Source organism: Cervus elaphus, chromosome 9 (genome assembly GCF_910594005.1).
Source record: "Cervus elaphus chromosome 9, mCerEla1.1, whole genome shotgun sequence".
Lineage (NCBI taxonomy): Eukaryota > Metazoa > Chordata > Mammalia > Artiodactyla > Cervidae > Cervus > Cervus elaphus.
In genome coordinates, this window is record NC_057823.1 from 13,132,021 (window position 1) to 13,152,973 (window position 20,953).

The 20,953-nt window shown below is 38.9% G+C and overlaps 1 pseudogene; it reads right to left on the reverse strand.

Annotated features, from left to right (window-relative positions):
* Window positions 1-7,508: 7,508 nt before the first annotated feature.
* LOC122699997 lies at window positions 7,509-8,454 on the reverse strand (annotated as a pseudogene).
* Window positions 8,455-20,953: the final 12,499 nt, after the last annotated feature.

A 20,953-nucleotide genomic window follows, 5' to 3' on the forward strand; every position in this document is an offset into this window, starting at 1 on the left:
TGTAGGAAGGCTGGTACTATTGATTCATATGAATGGAATGAATCTTTGCGGCCCCATGGACTGTAGGCCCACAGGCTCCTCTGTCCATGGAATTTTCCAGGCAAGAATATAGAACAAGAAACAAATCTAACCCTATATTAAATGTTCACATGTAATGAAACTTAATTTCTCATTCATTCAACAAATAATAACAGGATATTTTCTAGAAGCCAAAAGAGTTCTGTTAAGTTGCTTCAGTTGTGTCCAATTCTTTTTGACCCTATGGACCTGCCAGGCTCCTATAGCCTGCCAGGCTCCTCTGCCCAACGGATTCTCCAGACAAGAATACTGGAGTGGGTTGCCATTTCCTTCTCCAGGGGATTCTCCCAACCCAGGGATCAAATCCACATCTCTGGCATCTCCTGCATTGGCAGGCAGATTCTTTACAACTAGTACTACCTTATGTTATGTTGGCTTATATCAAATTCTTTGCTTTATTAATATTGACTCAGTAAAATTATCTAATTACTACTATTGTACATCATATTTCAGTTAGTTTTCAGTGCTCCAATCATTTGCTGAATACAGTTGTATGATGCCACTCTATTTAACTGAATTCATTATCTCTGCCAAACATTTTATTTCATAATTTCTCACTTTCTCAGATTTGTTTCTATGTAAGTATACATATATTCACATACTATTTTGAAAAATTATGGCTGATATAACAAGTGAAGGCCCTGCTTCTCTGAGACTTGTGTTATAATGGTGAGGTACAACAAAATAAAATATATATGCATATGACCTAAAACCCCAGAGATGAATCTTGTGAAGAAGATCATTCAGAATTAGAAAATAAATTACCATGTTGTGTGAAGAACTTAATAATGTGGTCTAAGGAGACCTTTGTACAAAGCAAGAACCAGGAATAGAGTGTTTCCATGGATTGTTTTCAAAAGAGATCAAAAATGTGAAACGAGGAATAACAAAGAACGATGAAACTTAAGGAAAACAAAAGAGACTTGTCTCATGCCCTGTAATATCATATAAAATCCAATTGGCCAAATAAGTATGAAAGAGCCACGGGGGGGGGGGGGGGGGAGGGGAACAAGTCTTCTACTGCTTCATGCATAATATGCCTAATGTAATTGTACTTTGCATATTTCCTTTGTTGTCATGTTGATTTATTACCTTAGCATGTTTTTCTCTTGGAGCTTTGAATCTGCAAGTGATTGATACCATAAAAAGATCACTGCTTTTTTCTACTAACCAAATTTATTTTACTCCTTTATATACTTTCCCTATCTATCAAGGAGCTATAAGAATTGGAGTGAAAAGAATTTTTTTTTCCTTTCTCGCCATCTCTCAGGACCCACTTGAGCTAATAGATCTCTTTTCATGTTTATTCATGTCCAATTTCTCTCTTTCTCTTTCTCTCTCTTTTCCTGTTTATTGAGCAGATGCTTTCTGTTTCCATTCATATAGGACATAAAATGAGCATGCCAATCTGGATCCTCAATTTTATTTGTCCTTAAGAAATGTACAAATTGGAATTTCAGTTACCATGTCTACATTCTTTGCAGAAATTATGTGATCCGGTCAGATTGAGTTATACCCACTTGTATTAATAGATTAACCACAGGAGCTGAGTATGAGAAAAGTATGCTAGGAACAGAAGAGGAAGCAATGGTCTGGTGTGTGTGTGGGCAGAGGGGTTTGCATATGCTTGTGTGGCGGGGGGCGGGGGGTGGAGTATGTGTGGTGAACTGAAATCAGTCCTTAGAGCAGTGGTACAGGGCAGGTCTCATATATTCCAAGGTGACCCTTATAATACAGAAGTCAGAATTCAAACAAGAGATGCTGTTAAAGAGGACATTCATTTCAATTTACAGGATGCATTTAGTCCAGTTCAGTCGATCAGTCATGTCCGACTCTTTGCAAACCCATGAAGTGCAGCATGCCAGGCCTTCCTGTCCATCACCAACTCCCAGAGCCCACCCAAACCCATGTCCATTGAGTCGGTGATGCCATCCAACCTTCTCATCCTCTGTCGTCCCCTTCTCCTCCTGCCTTCAATCTTTCCCAGAATCAGAGTCTTTTAAAATGAGTCAGCTCTTTGCATCAGGTGGCCAAGGTATTGGAGTTTCAGCTTCAACATGAGTCCTTCCAATGAATACCCGGGACTGATCTCCTTTAGGATGGACTGGTTGGGTCTCCTTGCAGTCCATGGGACTCTCAAGAGTCTTTTCCAACCCCACAGTTCAAAAGCATCAATTCTTCAGCACTCCAGCTTTCTTTATAGTCCAACTCTCACATCCATACATGACCACTGGGAAAACCATAGCCTTGACTAGATGGACCTTTGTTGGCTAAGTAATGTCTCTGCTTTTCAATATGCTGTCTAGGTTGGTCATAACTTTCTTTCCAAGGAGTAAGCGTCTTTTAATTTCATGGCTGCAATCACCATCTGCAGTGATTTTGGAGCCCAGAAAAATAAAGTCAGCCACTGTCTACTGTTTCCCCATCTATTTGCCATGAAGTGATGGGACCAGATGCCATGATCTTAGTTTTCTGAAAGTTGAGCCAACTTTTTCACTCTCCTCTTTCACTTTCATCAAGAACAGTCCCAAAAGGAGAAGCTGCAGCTCTGCCTCTTTTGAGAATCCAAGCAGCATAAATTCTAAAACCTGTGTATGGTTTCCTGGTTCCGTGTTGCTTATGAGATCTCTAGTGGCTCAGATGGTAAAGAATCTGCCTGTGATGCAGGAGACCCAAGTTCAATCCCTGGGTCAGGAAGAGTCCCTGGAGGAGGAAATGGCTACCTACTCCAGTATTCTTGCCCGGAGAATTTCATGGACAGAGAAGCCTGGCGGGGTACAACCCATGGGGTCACAAAGAGTTGAACATGACTGAGCAATCAAAACACATGTTCAGAGGAATGTAATTGGCCCAGTTTCTCCTGGGTACAGTCAACTGTGAGTCAATATTGTACCTAATCTCATCATTTCCCCAAACTGTCTTTATCTAAAAAATTCTTTCCTCCACAAAATCAAGAGTCTGTTTTGGAATGTCTCTTGATTATTAAACTTTTCTTATCTTGTTTTCTCCTTTGACTCATGTAAAAATTCACAAAAGAAAATGACCTGTTGTGCTACTCCATATTTTCCAGCACTTATGAAGATGCTGTGGCTCACCCAGATATTGTCAGGGAAACATGCATGTCCTCCCATCCAGTTAATTCCTTGAATGGTGGACAAAATTGGAAGATTCCCCTAAAAGAGTGAGGAGACGGAGCCACTCATGAAGATTCTGCAAGACGATCGTGTTTTCTCATACCCTGAGTTTGATGAGACAGACTTGAATATACTGAGGAAAAGCATTATGTAACTTTGGGACTTCTGAAAGTGAATTCTCATAGGGCCTCATTATATGCAATATTCTTTGGTCTTTCTTCTCTAATGAATGTGATTCTTAATTGCTAAGACAGTAAGAGAAAGCATATGTTTGCACCAGGTTTTCCCCTTTAGGGTGCACATGGGAGCTTGAGTCATGTCTCCTATCTCACTGGACTTCTCAGAGTAGTTTCCAAGATGCAAAATATCATTAAAAGTTTATTTATGTAGTTATGGCACGCAATTTCTGCTTCCAAGAATTGAAGGACACAATTGAACACCCGAGCTGATGCTCTAGGAGTCTGACCCAAACATATGAGAAAAGTCCTTTATCTCACCTGATCCAGGAGAAAGTTACCATGTATATTACCATGAGGCCCCTTTTGACTAACTGATAGTGCACACCAATAAAAAGGAAAACCGTCACCACTGAGTAGGACAATGGACTAACTATTATTGGATGCTTGTCATGGAAAGTCTCATGGGGTCTGATAATTTCAGTAAGTGGAGAGCAAGTGAACATTAGCAATCTACTATGCCGCTGAGTCACCCATGAGGCTCAAAGTTAATTGTGTGCTGTACTATATATGTCATATGACATTCCAGGGATTACAGTAATACTTTTAATATTGATAACATGAAATTCTAAGTCAATGACAAGGGCCAAGTTTGAAGTTAAGCAAAGCTGTTCATTTGGTGGAATCCTGTCAACAAACCCCCCCAAATCACTGTGCTGTTTTTTACACTACACTACACTACACTATGGGGGACTGCAGCACGCTAGAATTCCCTGTCCATCACCAATTCCCGGAGCTTACTCAAACTCATGTCCATAGAGTTGGTGATGTCATCCAACCATCCCATCTCATCCTCTGTCATCCCCTTCTCCTCCTGCTTCCAATCTTTCCCAGCACTGGGATCTTTTCAAATAAGGTGGCCAAAGTATTGAAGTTTCAGCTTCAGCATCAGTCCTTCCAATGAATGTTCAGGACTGAACTTCCTTTAGGGTTGACTGGTTAGATATCCTTGCAGTCCAAAGACTCTCAAGAGTCTTTGCCAAAACTACAGTTCAAAAGCATCAATTCTTTGGTGCTCAGCTTTCTTTATAGTCCAACTCTCACATTCATATATGACTATTTGAAAAACCACAGCTTTAACTAGACAGACCTTTGTTGGCAAATAATGTCTCTGCTTTTTAATATGCTGTCTAGGTTGGTCATATTTTTTCTTCCAAGGAGTTTAATGAAATCCTATGACTCACAAGATAAAACAACATTGTCCATCAGCAGATGAATGGATAAGGAAGCTGTGGTACATATACACCATGGAATATTACTCAACCATTAAAAAGAATTCACTTGAATCAGTTCTAATGAGATGGATGAAACTGGAGCCCATTATACAGAGTGAAGTAAGCCAGAAAGATAAACACCAATAGAGTATACTAATGCACATATATGGAATTTAGAAAGATGATAACAATAACCTTTTATGCAAAACAGAAAAAGAGACACAGATGTACAGAACAGACTTTTGGACTCTGTGGGAGAAGGCAAGGGTGGGATGTTTAGAGAGAACAGCATCGAAACATGTATATTATCGAGGGTGAAACAGATCACCAGCCCAGGTTGGATGCATGAGACAAGTGCTCAGGGCTGGTGCACTGGGAAGACCCAGAGGGATCAGGTGGAGAGGGAGGTGGGAGGGGGGATCAGGATGGGGAATACATGTAAATCCATGGCTGATTCATGTCAATGTATGACAAAAACCACTACAATATTGTAAAGTAATTAGCCTCCAACTAATAAAAATAAATTAAAAATAAACAAACAAATAAAAGAAAGTACTACTGAGAGTAAGAGTATAATAAAATTAATTTAATGTAGAACAAAGAAAAAATCATTGCAAAGTGTGTGTGTGTGTGTTTCTATACTTATGAAAAGGCCATTTGAAGATGCAGCAAGAAAGCAACCACATGCAAGCCAGGAAGAGTGCTCTCATCTGATAAACCATGTTGGCACCTGATCTCAGACTTCCATCCTCCAGAAATGTGAGAAACAAACTCTGTTGTTTAAGCTGTCCAGTCTCTCGTGTTTGTTACAGCATCCCAAGCTGACTAATGCAATGTGTAGCAACCACTTGTTGAATAACTGAGCAATGCCCCTTAGACAAATTTCCAAAGTGTTCTTCAATTTCTCAGCAATGTATGTTTCCATATTAGTCTCTGTCCTTTGATGAGGAGATATTATGGTATAAGGCAGTAAAGTCCTATGTGTCCTGATTCTGGTTCTGACTCCTGGGAGAAGCTTTCTTTGTTTCCTCAGAGTTACACTTCAGGAAGAATTGTCTCCTATGGTAGAATGTCATCTATGTAAACAATCTCTCCCTGGCCAGTCAGTGGGTCTGAAGGTATGGGTACAGAGTTGGTTTTACATAGGGTCCAAGTTTAGGCTCCCTCCAGGCTTTAAGCCAATTCTTTAAGGACGTGATTTCTTCCATCATGTGCTACTGAAATAGGTAACAAGAGGAAACAAACCTACTCTAGTGAAAATGCTTTAAGCCTGGCTGCTGCTCAGAGAAGACCTTTCAGGATTCCTGTTGTTTTCACTTGTCACCCTTGAAACAAAGTCTTTCAAAAATATTTTTAAAGCAATGTCTTCACAAATACATGCATAAACAATGTACAATATTTCCATCTCCTCTGAAAAGTTTGTTGTGGTTTTGTAGTTAGTATGTCATAAGCCCCCACTTTGGCACAGGCACCACTGATCTGATTCCATTCACCTTAAAGTTGATTTTGATTATTGTATACCTTCATAGAAATTTATTCTCTTATGGGAAGTTTCTGGCATTATTCATTCAAAATAGATTTTTTGAATTCATTTAAATTGTTGTTTGTATCTAATGTTATTTTTACTGCTTAGTAGATTTCATCATTTGAGTATACACTTTTTTATAATTATGTATCAATGGCTATTTCAGTTTTTCTTCCATTTTGTCTATTAAGAATAAACTTGATATAAACATCTGTGACCAAGTCTTTGTCTGGACATGTTTTCATTTACCTTAAATGAAAACCTAGGAGCAGAATTGCTGACTCCTGCATGTAAATATGTGGCCTTCCCAGGTGGTGGAACAGTAAAGAATGCACCTGCCAGTGCAGGAGATGCAAGAGATGTGGGTTCAATCTCTGGGTCAAGAAGATTCCCCAGAGAGGAAAATGGCAACCCACTCCAGTATCCTTGCCTGGAAAATTCCATGGAGAGAGGAGCTTGGAGGACTAAAGTCCATTGGGTTGCAAAGAGTTAGGCATGACAGAATGACTAAGCAGGCACATGTACCCTGTAAATCTGTATACTTTTACAGGAAATAACCATTTTTTTTAAAGGATTGGTTCATTTTGTCATCTTATGTAAACATACAATGCTTATACTAGTTTTCCACGACTCTGTATTATTTATCCATATTTTTGTGTAACAAATCCTCCCACAAAACTTAGAAAATGTACACACATCAATTATCTTAAAGTTTCTGTCAGTCAAGAATTTGGACATGACTTAGCTGGGTTCTCTGAGCCCTGGTCTCTCGCAAGGCTGCAATCTACCTGTCAGTCATTGTAAGAAAGTAGATGCAGATTACTGTAAACTTCATCAGATGGTGACTCCAATTGCTTTTCCTGTTGTGGATGTGATATAGTCACAAATTGTATTAACTGAAACCCTGGTCATTAGTGTACATCCTCTGATATGTCAATGATTTGTCATCAACAGAAGATCATATGAAGGACAGTTGCTTTCATCTGGTAGAGAAAGCATTACACAATAATTCCTCCAGCCAGTCCTGTACTATTTTAAGCATTAAATTTCCTGTACTATATACTTCTGAAAACTTAAGTGGTAGATTCTATTCCTGACACTGAGCCAAGAGAATATAATAAGAGATGAAATTTTTAAAGAAAATACAGGAAGAAGCCATTGCTTATAATATATGAAAAATGAAAGAAACTGAACTCTGTAAATAACTTAAATTCCAGATTGTCTTTCTGGTCACTGATAATATTAATCATGATTTAGATCTTTTAGGGTTTTGAGAACTGTTACTTATGAAAAAGTCTCTATCTTCAGACAAATGCTTCCTTTATGTCGAGAATGTTTCTCTACTGAAGAGTGTTTTAAGGGCTTGCTTTATGTCTTTGTTTTTAAGACTGTAGATGAAAGGGTTCAGCATCGGTGTGGCCACAGTATACATCACTGAGGTTATTGCAGTTGCTCTGGAGTTTTGTGGGCTAGCAGAGCTAAGATACACCCCATGGCTTGTACCATAGAACAAGAAGACAGTTGAGAGGTGAAACACACATGTGGAAAAGGGTTTATACTTGCCTCTCATGGATGAAATTTTCAAAATGGAAGCTATAATCGTAGAGTAAGAGAAAAGGATAACAGTGAATGAAACAATAACCAGAACTCCAGTTGCAAAATACATCATCAGGTCATTAAGTAAAGTGTCAGAACAAGAAAACTGAACCACCTCATAAAGATCGCACACACACAAAAAAATGGTGAATTTCTAAGTTTGTGCAAAAAGAGAGTCACAAAATCATTAAGTCATGTAACAGAGAGTCGAGGACACTCACTAACCAGGATGTCAGAAGCAGGAGGTCACAAAACTTAGGGTTCATGATGATCATGTACTGCGATGGGTGACACTTGGCTGCAAACCGGTCATAGGCCATCACAGTCAAGAGGATCTTGTCTAATATCCCAAAAAGCATGAAAAAATGCATCTGTTTGATGCAGCCTTCATAGGTGATAACTTAACTCTGAGTCTGGATGTTCCACAGCATCTTTAGGATGGTGGTACAGGTGAAACAGATGTCTGGAAAAGATAGGTTGAAGAGAGAGAAGTACATGGGTTTGTGGAGGAGGGAGTTAGTGATAATGGCCAAAATGATGAGAAGGTTCCCAATGAAGGTGACTAGGTACATGGACTGGAAGAGCCAAAAGAGGAGAGACTGCAATAATACCTCTTCTGAGAGTCCCAGGAGGATAAACTCTGAAATATGAGTTTAGTTTCCCTGTTTCATGTAGCCAGTGAAACTGCAGAAATAGAAATAGGAACAGTGCAAATTTAGCTAAAAGAAGCCATCAAGAAATTAACAGAGAAGGGAGTAAGATGTTTTTCAGTAGGTGAATGGATATGTAAACTTTGGCACATTGAAACAATCCACTATGGTGTCACAGAGTCCTCCTGCATCTGAAGCAGAGTTGATAGGGTCAGCAGATGTCTTCTATAGGATAAACTTATTAGTTTGCTTTCCTCTGGGAATTCTGGTTTTTAGTTCAAGTATCCTAATGGGGTAGCAGTGTCTACTGGGATCTCAAGAATGAGCCAGACGTGAAGCAGGGAACTTTACAAGTCTTCTTCTATGTGTATGAAAAAAGATAGAAAGTACAGAGGAGAGAGAAATGAAATAGACAAAAAGGGAAGAAAAGAAACAAAAGACTGTATTCCACTGAAAGAAGAAGTGTTGGGGAATGACCTTCTTTGGGTGACAGCAGTATTATACATCTATCTTATAGCTCCCTGAATGCCCCCATAATAATAATATGAATACCCAACTAGAAAAATATTTTCAATCTTTATGACCTAAAATGATTCATAGCCTCACACTACCATTTATCCTCAAACTACTATTCATTTGTATAAATAAAGATCAATAAATAATTTTAAATACATATAGTAAAACTGATAGAAATTAAACAAAGCATTCTAAACCTTTTTTTTTTTTTCAAAATCCAGTGACTTGGGAAAATGTTTTGATAGGTGAAACAGTTATTTTTAAAATATTGCTGAAATGATAGTGAATTCCAGCAAAAACTTCAGAAAGAAATTATTTCCATTCCCCATAATATTTCCAGAAAGGAGAAGCTGTCAGAATACTTCCTAACTCATTCTGTAAAGCCAGCCTTAACTAACAGAAAACTAAGTAAGCATATTACAGGAATAGAAAACTACAGAACAACATAACTCACAAATATAGGTACAGAAGTCCTCAACAAAATATTAGCAAATCAAAACAAGCAATATAGAGAATTTTACACCAAGGCAAGGAATAATTTATTCCAGGTATGCAGGATAGGTTCAAAATTTGAAAATAAATGTAATCTATTCCTTCCTTCAGTTAACGATAGTGTCAACTTTAAATTTTGTTAATAATCTCATGTTAACTTTTAAAATACTAAAATTTAAAAAAGAAAATCAATGTAATCAATCATGTGAAGAAGAGAAATGATATCAATTGACGTAGAAACAGCAGTTGACAAAATCCAACAAAAGTTCATTAAAAAAAAAAAAATTCAGTAGATTGAGATTAGGAACTTCCTCAGTTTGGTAGAGAACGTGTGGCACGAACCCAGTAGCTAACATCCTACTTGATGGTGAGAAAGTTTCACAAAGACCATTCACAAAAATTATCTTGAAAGATATCATATACTTAAAACAAGAAAAACTTTAGTCTTCTAGAAGAAATCACTGAGGGAAATCTAGAGTGTCTTAGGTTTCACAAGGAGCTTTTAGATACAGCACAAAAATAATAATTCATGAAAAAATAAGTTGTATTTCATTAAAATAAAAAATAAAAAACCTTCTACTTTACAAAAGGCGTTGTTAAGAGAAGCAATAGACAAAACACAGTCTTTGAAAAAGTACACGAAAAACATGTATCTAATAAAGGACTTGTATCCCCAAAATACATAGAACTCTTAAATTCAACAAAGAATCAAATAACTCAGTTTAAAAATGGGCTAAAGGTCTGAAGGGCTTCCCAGGTGGCACTAGTGGTAAAGAACTCTCCTGCCAAAACAGGAGACAGATGGGGGTTTGATCCCTGGGTCAGGAAGATCCCCTGGAGGAGGGCATGACAACCCACTCCAGTGTTCTTGCCTGCAGAATCCCATGGACAGAGGAGCCTGACAAGCTACAGTCCATGGGGTTGCAAAGAGTCAGACACGACTGAAGTGACTTCGCACCCATGAACACAAAGACATCTCACCAGAGAAGAAACATTGATGGCAAGAAAGTTTCTGGGGAAATGCACAGCATCATTTATCATTTAGATAATTAGAATCTACAACGAGATACCAATATATACCAATTAGAATAGCTCAAAACAAAACAAAAAACTTGACATATCAATTGCTGACAAGTAGTTGGAGCAATACAAACTCTCATTCATTGCTAGTAGGATTAAAAAGTAGCATAGCCATTTGGGAGGACAGTTTTGTAGATTCTTCTGAAGCTAAGTATAATCTTACCATACAACCCAGCAGTAGTACTATGAGGTATGTGCGTGCCCACAGAGTTATTCAGTCATGTCCGACTCTTTGAGACCCCATGGACTGTAGCCCAGCAGGCTCCACTGATCATGGAATTTTTCAGTCAAGAATAATGGAGTGGGTTGCCATTTCCTTCTCCATTTCCTGGGCCGGGTGTCTTCCCGACCCAGGGATCGAAACCACGTCTCCTGCACCTCCTGCATTGACCGGTAAATTCTTTACTACTCTGCCACCTGGGAAGCACTACAAAGTTATATACCCAAGTAATCCAAAACTTATGTCCACACAAAATCTTCATTCATGAAAGCAGCTTTATACTGAAAACTACCAAGATGCCCTTCAATTAACTAAATGTATAAACAGACTGTGGTATGCCTGTATAGTGTAATATTTCTCAGTGATGAAAAGAAATTAACAGCCCCGAAAAAGACATGAAAAAATCTTAAATGCTTGTTTTTTAATGAAAGAAGCCAGACAGAAAGTTTAAGTTTCTGTGACTCCAAGGAAGAAAGGGTTGAAGGTGTAAAAGAAAGGATTTTTCAGAGAAGTTAAACTATTCCATAAGATACTGTAATTGTGAACATGTGACATTATGTATCTGCTAAAATGCATTAAACTTTACAGCATAAAGGGTAAATCTCAATGTATGCAAATAAAGACATCAGTTCGAAGGTTCAGTGAATTCCAGGATGGAAGGCAGGACTGTGGGCGAAAATTCTAATTGTATTCAAATGAATGGAACACCTTCACTGAAGAAAGAGGAGAAAACAGTGGTGAACTAAGTAATATTGGAAATCAGTTCAGTTCAGTTGCTCAGTAGTGTCCGATTTTTTGTGACCCCATGGACTACAGCATGCCAGGCCTCCCTGTCCATCACCAACACCCGGAGTTTACTCAAACTCATGTCCATCAAGTTGGTGATGCCATCCAACCATTTCATCCTCTGTCTTCCCCTTCTCCTCCCACCTTCAGTCTTTCCCAGTATCAGGGTCTTTTCAAATGGGTCAGTTCTTCACATCAGGTGGCCAAAGTATTGGAGTCTCAGCTTTAGCATCAGTCCTTCCAATGAGCATTCAGGACTGATTTCCTTTAGGATGGACTGGTTGGATCTCCTTGCTGTCCAAAGGACTCTCAAGAGTCTTCTCCAACACCACAGTTCAAAATCATAAATTCTTCAGTGTTCAGCTTTCTTTATAGTCCAACTCTTACATCCATACATGATTACTGGAAAAACCATAGCTTTAACTAGGACAGACCTTTGTTGGCAAAGTAATGTCTCTGCATTTTTAGAGTAGCTATTATAAAATTAAAGGCAAAGGAGTTGTACATAATTACTGCAATCAAGTTGATAAAGTTGTATTCCACCATAATATAGATTAACAATTATGATGCTTCTATATGTGCAGACTGGAATGGAACAATTAAGTGGATGACAGATGGGGAAACCCAGAATCTCACTATTGCAGTGGTGTTTACACGTAAGAAAGGGGACTGGATTGGAGTAAGCTTTATGATAATAAACTTGAGTTAGGGAGGAGCTAAGATGGCGGAGGAATAGGACAGGGAGACCACTTTCTCCCCTACAAATTCATCGAAAGAACATTTGAACGCTGAGCAAACTCCACAAAACAACTTGTGATCGCTAGCAGAGAACATCAGGTGCCCAGAAAAGCAGCCCATTGTCTTCAAAAGGAGGTGGGACAAAATATAAAAGATAAAAAGAGAGACAAAAGAGTTAGGGACAGAGACCCATCCCGGGAAGTGAGTCCTAATAGAGGACTCCAAACACCAGGAAACCGTCTCACTGGTGGGTCTGGGGGAAGTTTTTGAATCTCGGAGGGCAACCTAACGGGGAGAAAAATAAATAAAACCCACAGATTACATGCCTAAAAGCAACTCCCAGCAGAAAAGTATCCCAGACACATCCGCCACCAGCCAAGTGTGGGCTAAACGGAGAGGAGCAGGCAGCATTGCTTAGGGTAAGGACGGGGCCTGAATGCCCTGAGGGCAATCAGAGGGAGCTAATGTGAGATAGCAAATTAAACAGTAGGATAGCAAGAGAAAGAGAGAAAATAAACTGGCAAAAAGCCCTAACCGAAGACACTGCCGGCCCATTCACAGAACAAAGGAAGGACTGAGCAATTCCAGAGACGAGCTAGTTGGCTGCAGAACGGCCCATCCCCTGCTGGAGGCAGGAGGCAGGGGGGAGGGGAAAGGGGTAAACTCGGCCTCAGAGATGGCATCCCCTACCAAACTGCAAACAGGCTTCCAGTTTCTAACCAAAGACTTCCTGAGATTCTGGATGGTTGACATCCGCCAGGAGGGTAGCAGCTAGAGACCAGCTCCCCAGAAGAGACACAAGGCGCACCGAACTGGCTCTTGGAAACTGAGGCTGGGATCATGGAGGGAATAAGGTGCACTGCACCCGGGGAGAGTGCGCTCGTCTAGCTCCTGGCTGCCTGACCTGCTCGGGCAAGGGAAGGCACAGAACGCAGGCTCAATCAAGTCTGTATATTTGTGGAGTACCCAAAAACCTGAACCTGAGCAGCTTAGGCCTGGGAAGTGCACGCAACTCAGGGCCCACTCCCTGTAGAGCAACCTGGAGCCTGAGCAGTGTAGACAGGGAAACCACACACGCCGTGAGCGGGGGCAAACCCAGTGTGGCTGGAACACTGCGAGTGCTTGCCACACACGCCAGTGATATTTGTCTGCAGTGCCCCTCCCTCCCCACAGCACGACTGAGCATGCGAAACTAAACAAGAGACCACCTCCGCCCACTTGTGTCAGGGCACAAATTAGACACTGAAGAGACCTGCAAACAGAAGCCAAATAAATAAAGGGGACTGCTTTAGAAGTGACAGGTGCAACAGATTAAAATCCCTGTAGTTAACACCGACTACATTGGGAGGGGCCTATAGATATTGAGAAGTGTAAGCTGGAACAAGGACCTATCTGAAACTGAACCGAACCCACACTGCCCACAACAGCTCCAGAGAAATTCCTAGATATATTTTTACTATTACTATTATTTTTTTAATACAAAAAACAATTTTTTCTTTTTTTTCTATTAAAGTCCCCTATTGCTCCTCTGTTACTCCTTAACTTTCATTTTCATAACCCACTATAACCTTGCAAAAAAATAGGCCCTATTTTTAAAGCAAACTTCATATATGTTTCTTAAATTTTTTGTATTTTTGTTTTTGTTTTTAATATTGTATTTTTAAGAGTCTAACCTCTACTTGATATTTTTGATCTTTGTTTTTCAATATTTGATATCAATTTTGGACATTTAAGAATCCAATAGTCAGTACCCATTTTTACTCAGGAGTGTGATGATTACTCTCTCCCCCTTTTGACTCTCCTTTTTCTCCCCCAGATCACCTCTATTTCCTCCCTCCCCCTTCTCTTCTCAATCCAATTCTGTGAATCTCTATGGGTGTTCTGGGCTACAGAGAACACTTAGGGAACAGAGTACTGCAGAGATCTGTCTCTCTCCTCTTGACTCCCCCTTTTTCTCCTCCTGTGCATCTCTATCTCCTTCCTCCCTCTCCTCTTCTTCACTTAACTCTGTGAACATCTCTGAGTGTCCCTCACTGTGGAGAATCTTTTCACCATTAACCTAGAAGTTTTATCATCAGTGCTGTTTAGTTGGAGAAGTCTTGAGGCTACTGGAAGAATAAGACTGAAAGCCAGAGGCAGGAGATTTAAGCCCAAAACCTGAGAACACCAGAGAACTCCTGACTACAGGGAACATTAAGTAATAAGAGATCATCCAAAAGCCTCCATACCTACACTGAAACCAACCACCACCCAAGAGTCAATAAGTTCCAGAGCAAGACATACCACACAAATTCTCCAGCAATGCAGGAACATAGCCCTGAGCATCAACATACAGGCTTCCCAAAGTCACACCTAACATACAGACCCATCTCAAAACTCACTACTGGACACTCCATTGCCCTCTAGAGAGAAGAAATCCAGCTCCATGCACCAGAACACCGACGTAAGCTTCCCTAACCAGCAAACCTTCACAAGCCAATCATCCAACCCCACCCACTGGGAGAAACCCCCACAATAATAAGGAACCACAGACCACCAGATTACAGAAATGCCACTCCAAACACAGCAATCTAAACAAGATGAAAAGGCAGAAAAATATCCAGCAGGTAAAGGAACATGAAAAATGTCCACCAAGCCAAACAAAAGAGGAGGACATAGGGAATCTACCTGAAAAAGAATTTAGAATAATGATAATAAAAATGAACCAAAATCTTGAAAACAAAATGGAGTTACAGATAAATAGCCTGGAGACAAGGATTGAGAAGACGCAAGAAATGTTTAACAAGGACCTAGAAGAAATAAAAAAAAGAATCAATTAAAAATGAATAATTCAATAAATGAGATCAAAAACACTCTGGAGGGAACCAACAGTAGAATAACAGAGGCAGAAGATAGGATAAGTGAGGTAGAAGATAGAATGGTGGAAATAAATGAAGCAGAGAGGGAAAAAGAAAAAAGAATCAAAAGAAATGAGGACAACCTCAGGGACCTCTGGGACAATGTGAAACGCCCCAACATTCGAATCATAGCAGTCCCAGAAGAAGAAGACAAACAGAAAGGCCATGAGAAAATACCCGAGGAGATAATAGCTGAAAACTTCCCTAAAATGGGGAAGGAAATAGTCACACAGGTCCAAGAAACCCAGAGAGTCCCAAACAGGATAAACCCAAGGCGAAACACCCCAAGACACATATTAATCAAATTAATGAAGATCAAACACAAGGAACAGGTATTAAAAGCAGCAACAAAAGGAGAAACAACAAATAACACACAAAGGGATTCCCATAAGGATAACAGCAGATCTATCAAAAGAAACTCTTCAGGCCAGAAGGGAATGGCAGGACATACTTAAAGTAATGAAAGAGAATAACCTACAACCAAGATTACTGTACCCAGCAAGGATCTCATTCAGATATGAAGGAGAAATCAAAAGCTTTACAGACAAGCAAAAACTGAGAGAATTCAGCACCACCAAACCAGCTCTCCAACAAATGCTAAAGGATCTTCTCTAGATGGGAAACACAGAAAGGTTGTATAAGCGCGAACCCAAAACAACAAAGTAAATGGCAATGGGACCGTACCTATCAATAATTACCTTAAATGTAAATGGGTTGAATGCCCCAACCAAAAGACAAAGACTGGCTGAATGGATACAAAAACAGGACCCCTATATATGCTGTCTACAAGAGACCCACCTCAAAACAAGGGACACATACAGACTGAAAGTGAAGGGCTGGAAAGAAATATTTCATGCAAACCGAGACCAAAAGAAAGCAGGAGTCACAATTCTCATATCAAATAAAATAGACTTTAAAACAAAGGCTGTGAAAAGAGACAAAGAAGGACACTACATGATGATCAAAGGATCAATCCAAGAAGAATATATAACAATTATAGAAAAATTATAAATATATATTCACCTAACATAGGAGCACTGCAATATGTAAGGCAAATTCTAATGAGTATGAAAGGGGAAATTAACAATAACACCATAATAGTGGGAGACTTTAATACGACACTCATCCTATGGATAGATCAACTAAACAGAAAATTAACAAGGAAATACAAATTTTAAAAGACATAATGGACCAGCTAGACCTAACTGTTATCTATAGGACATTTCACCCCAAAGCAATCAATTTCATCTTTTTCTCAACTGCACATGGAACCTTCTCCAGAATAGATCACATCCTGGGCCATAAATCTGGTCTTGGTAAATTCAACAAAATTGAAATCATTCCAGTCATCTTTTCTGACCACAATGCAGTAAGATTAGATCTCAATTACAGGAAAAAAAAAAAAAAAAAAAAACTATTAGAAATTCGAACATATGGAGGCTAAATAACACACTTCTGAATAAACAACAGATCATAGAAGAAATCAAAAAAGAAATCAAAATATGCATAGAAATGAGTGAAAATGAAAACACAACAACCCAAACCTGTGGGACACTGTAAAAGCAGTGCTAAGGGGGAAGTTCATAGCATTACAGGCTTACCTCAAGAAATAAGAAAAAAGTCAAATAAATAACCTAACTCTACACCTAAAGCAAGTAGAAAAGGAAGAAATGAAAAACCCAAGGGTTAGTAGAAGGAAAAAAACATTTTAAATTAGGGCAGAAATAAATGAAAAAGAAAGAAAAGAGATCATAGCAAAAATCAACAAAGCTAAAAGCTGGTTTTTTGAAAAAATAAACAAAATTGACAAGCCATTAGCAAGACTCATAAAGAAACAAAGGTAGAAGAACCAAATCAACGAAGTTAGAAAGTAAAACAGAGAGATCACAACAGACAATACTGAAATACAAAGGATCATAAGAGACTACTACCAGCAGCTATATGCCAATAAAATGGTCAACTTGGAAGAAATGAACAAATTCGTAGAAAAGTATAACTTTCCAAAACTGAACCATGAGGAAATAGAAGATCTTAACAGACCCATCACAAGCATAGAAATCGAAACTGTAATCAAAAATCTTCCAGGAAACAAAAGCCCAGGATCAGATGGCTTCACAGCTGAATTCTACCAAAAATTTAGAGAAGAGCTAACATCTATCTTACTCAAACTCTTCCAGAAAATTGCAGATGAAGGTAAACTTCCAAACTCATTCAATGAAGCCACCATCACCCTAATTCCAAAACCAGACAAAGATGCCACAAAAAAAGAAAACTACAGGCCAATATCACTGATGAACATAGATGCAAAAATCCTTAACCAAATGCTAGCAAAAAGAATCCAACAACATATTAAAAAGATCATACATCATGACCAAGTGGGCTTTATCCCAGGAATGCAAAGATTCTTTAATATCTGCAAATCAATCAATGTAATACACCACATTAACAAATTGAAAGATAAAAACCATATGATTATCTCAATAGAAGCAGAAAAAACCTTTGACAAAATTCAACATCCATTTATGATAAAAAAAAAAAAAACCTCTCCAGAAAGCAGGAATAGAAGGACTATACTTCAACATAATAAAAGCTATATATGACAAACCCACAGCAAACATTATCCTCAATGGTGAAAAACTGAAAGCATTTCCCCTGAAATCAGGAACAAGATAAGGGTGCCCACTCTCACCACTACTGTTCAACATAGTTTTGGAAATTTTGGCCACAGCAATCAGAGCAGAAAAAGAAATAAAAGGAATCCAGAAAGGAAAATAAGAAGTAAAACTCTCACTGTTTGCAGATGACATGATCCTCTACATAGACAACCCTAAAGACTCTAGCAGAAAATTACTAGAGCTAATCAAGGAATACAGTAATGTTGCAGGATATAAAATTAACACACAGAAATCCCTTGCACACCCATACACTAACAATGAGAAAGCAGAAAGAGAAATTAAGGAAACAATACCATTCACCATTGCAACAAAAAGAATAAAATACTTAGGAGTATATCTACCTAAAGAAACAAAAGACCTATACATAGAAACCTATAAAACACTGATGAAAGAAATCAAAGAGGACACAAATAGATGGAGAAATATACCGTGTTCATGGATTGGAAGAATCAATATTGTGAAAGTGAGTATACTACCCAAAGCAATCTATAGATTCAATGCAATCCCCATCAAGCTACCAACAGTATTCTTCACAGAACCAGAACAAATAATTTCACAATTTGTATGGAAATACAAAAAACATCGAATAGCCAAAGTAATCTTGAGAAAGAAGAATGGAACTGGAGGAATCAACCTGCCTGACTTCAGGCTTTACTACAAACCCACAGTCATCAAGATAGTATGGTACTGGCACAAAGACAGAAATATAGATCAATGGAACAGAATAGAAAGCCCAGAGATAAATCCACGTACCTATGGACACCTTATCTTCGACAAAGGAGGCAAGAATATACAATGGATAAAAGACAACCTCTTTAAAAAGTGGTGCTGGGAAAACTGGTCAACCACTTGTAAAAGAATGAAACTAGAACACTTTCTAACACCATACACAAAAATAATCTCAAAATGGATTAAAGATCTAAATGTAAGACCAAAAACTATAAAACTCCTAGAGGAGAACACAGGCAAAACACTCTCCGACATAAATCTCAGCAAGATCCTCTATGACCCACCTCCCAGAATATTGGAAATAAAAGCAAAAATAAACAAATGGGACCTAATTAAACTTAAAAATCTTTTGCACAACAAAGGAAACTATAAGCAAGGTGAAAAGGCAGCCTTCAGAAGGAGATAAAATAATATCAAAAGAAGAAACAGACAAAGGATTAATCTCAAAAATATATAAGCAACTCCTGCAGCTCAATCCCACAAAAATAAATGACCCAATTAAAAAAAATGGGCCAAAGAACTAAACAGACATTTCTCCAAAGAAGACATACAGATGGCTAAGAAACACATGAAAAGATGCTCAACATCACTCATTATTAGAGAAATGCAAATCAAAACCACAATGAGGTACCATTACACGCCAGTCAGGATGGCTGCTATCCAAAAGTCTACAAGCAATAAATGCTGGAGAGGCTGTGGAGAAAAGGGAACCCTCTTACACTGTTGGTGGGAATGCAAACTAGTACAGCCAATTATGGAGAACAGTGTGTAGATTCCTTAAAAAAACTGGAAATAGAACTGCCATATGACCCAGCAATCCCACTCCTAGGCATACACACTGAGGAAACCAGAACTGAAAGAGACAAGTGTCCCCCAATATTCATTGCAGCACTGTTTATAATAGCCAGGACATGGAAGCAACCTACATGCCCATCAGCAGACGAATGGATAAGGAAGCTATGGTACATATACACAATGGAATATTACTCAGCCATTAAAAAGAATTCATTTGAATCAGTTCTAATGAGATGGATGAAACTGGAGCCCATTATACAGAGTGAAGTAAGCCAGAAAGAAAAACATCAATACAGTATACTAACGCATATATATGGAATTTTAAAAGATGGTAACAATAACCCTATATGCAAAACAGAAAAAGAGACACAGATGTACAGAACAGACTTTTGAACTCTATGAGAGAAGGCGAGGGTGGGATAATCTGAGAGAACAGCATCGAAACATGTATATTATCAAGTGTGAAACAGATCGCCAGTCCAGGTTGGATGCATGAGACAAGTGCTCGGGGCTGGTGTACTGGGATGATCCAGAGGGATGGGATGGGGAGGGAGATGGGAGGGGGGGTTCAGGATGGGGAACACATGTAAATCCATGGCTGATTCATGTCAATGTATGTCAAAAACATTTTTTAGTAATTAGCCTCCAACTAATAAAAATAAATGAAAAAATTTTAAAATAAAATAAAATAAACTTGAGTTAGGGGTATAAATACACAGATTATATATATACATACATAGATTCATATATGCCTTTCCTGGTAGTTCAGTGGTAAAGAATCTGCTTGCCAATGCAGGAGATCTGGATTTAATCCGTGGATCAGGAAGAATCTCTGGAGGAGAGCATGGCAACCCACTCCAGTGTTCTTGCCTGAAGAATCTCATGGACAGAGAAACCTGTCAGGCTCCTGTCCATGGGAGCCCAAAAAGTTGGAACAACTGAGTGACAAAATATGTATGCATGCACACAAGTTAGTATACACACATGTTTTATTTAGTTGCTAAGTCACATCCAAATCTTTTGTGATGCCATGGACAGTAGCCCACCAGACTCCTCTGTCCATGGGATTTTCCAGGCAAGAATACTGGAATGGGTTGCCATTTCTTCTTCTAGGTTGTCTTCTCTGCCCAGGAAATCAAACCTGTGTTTCCTACATTGCATGCAGATTCTTTACCACTGAGCCATCATGGAAGCCAAGCACACATACATATATCTCCTTGTTTATCAACTAGAGGGCCTAGAGACTCCAGTAGAAACAAACAACTGGAGTCCAGATTTGTTTTTGTTTATTAGTTTGTTTTGGCTGTGTTGCACAATGTATGGGATCTTAGTTATCTGCCCAGAGTTCTTAGTTCCCCAACCAGGGATCAAACTCCCTGCACTGGAAGCTTGCAGTCTTAACCACTGAACGATCAGGATAGTCCCAGATCTTGATTTCTAATAAAACTTACCAATAGAATGAACCAGGACTTCTTGTAGGAAAGACTAATTTTAGGCCTGGAGCTGGAAATATGCAAGATGAGCCTGGATCATCTTATAGTGCCATAAATAAGAGATAATTTAAAAAAAAAAAAAACTTTGCCATAATGGGG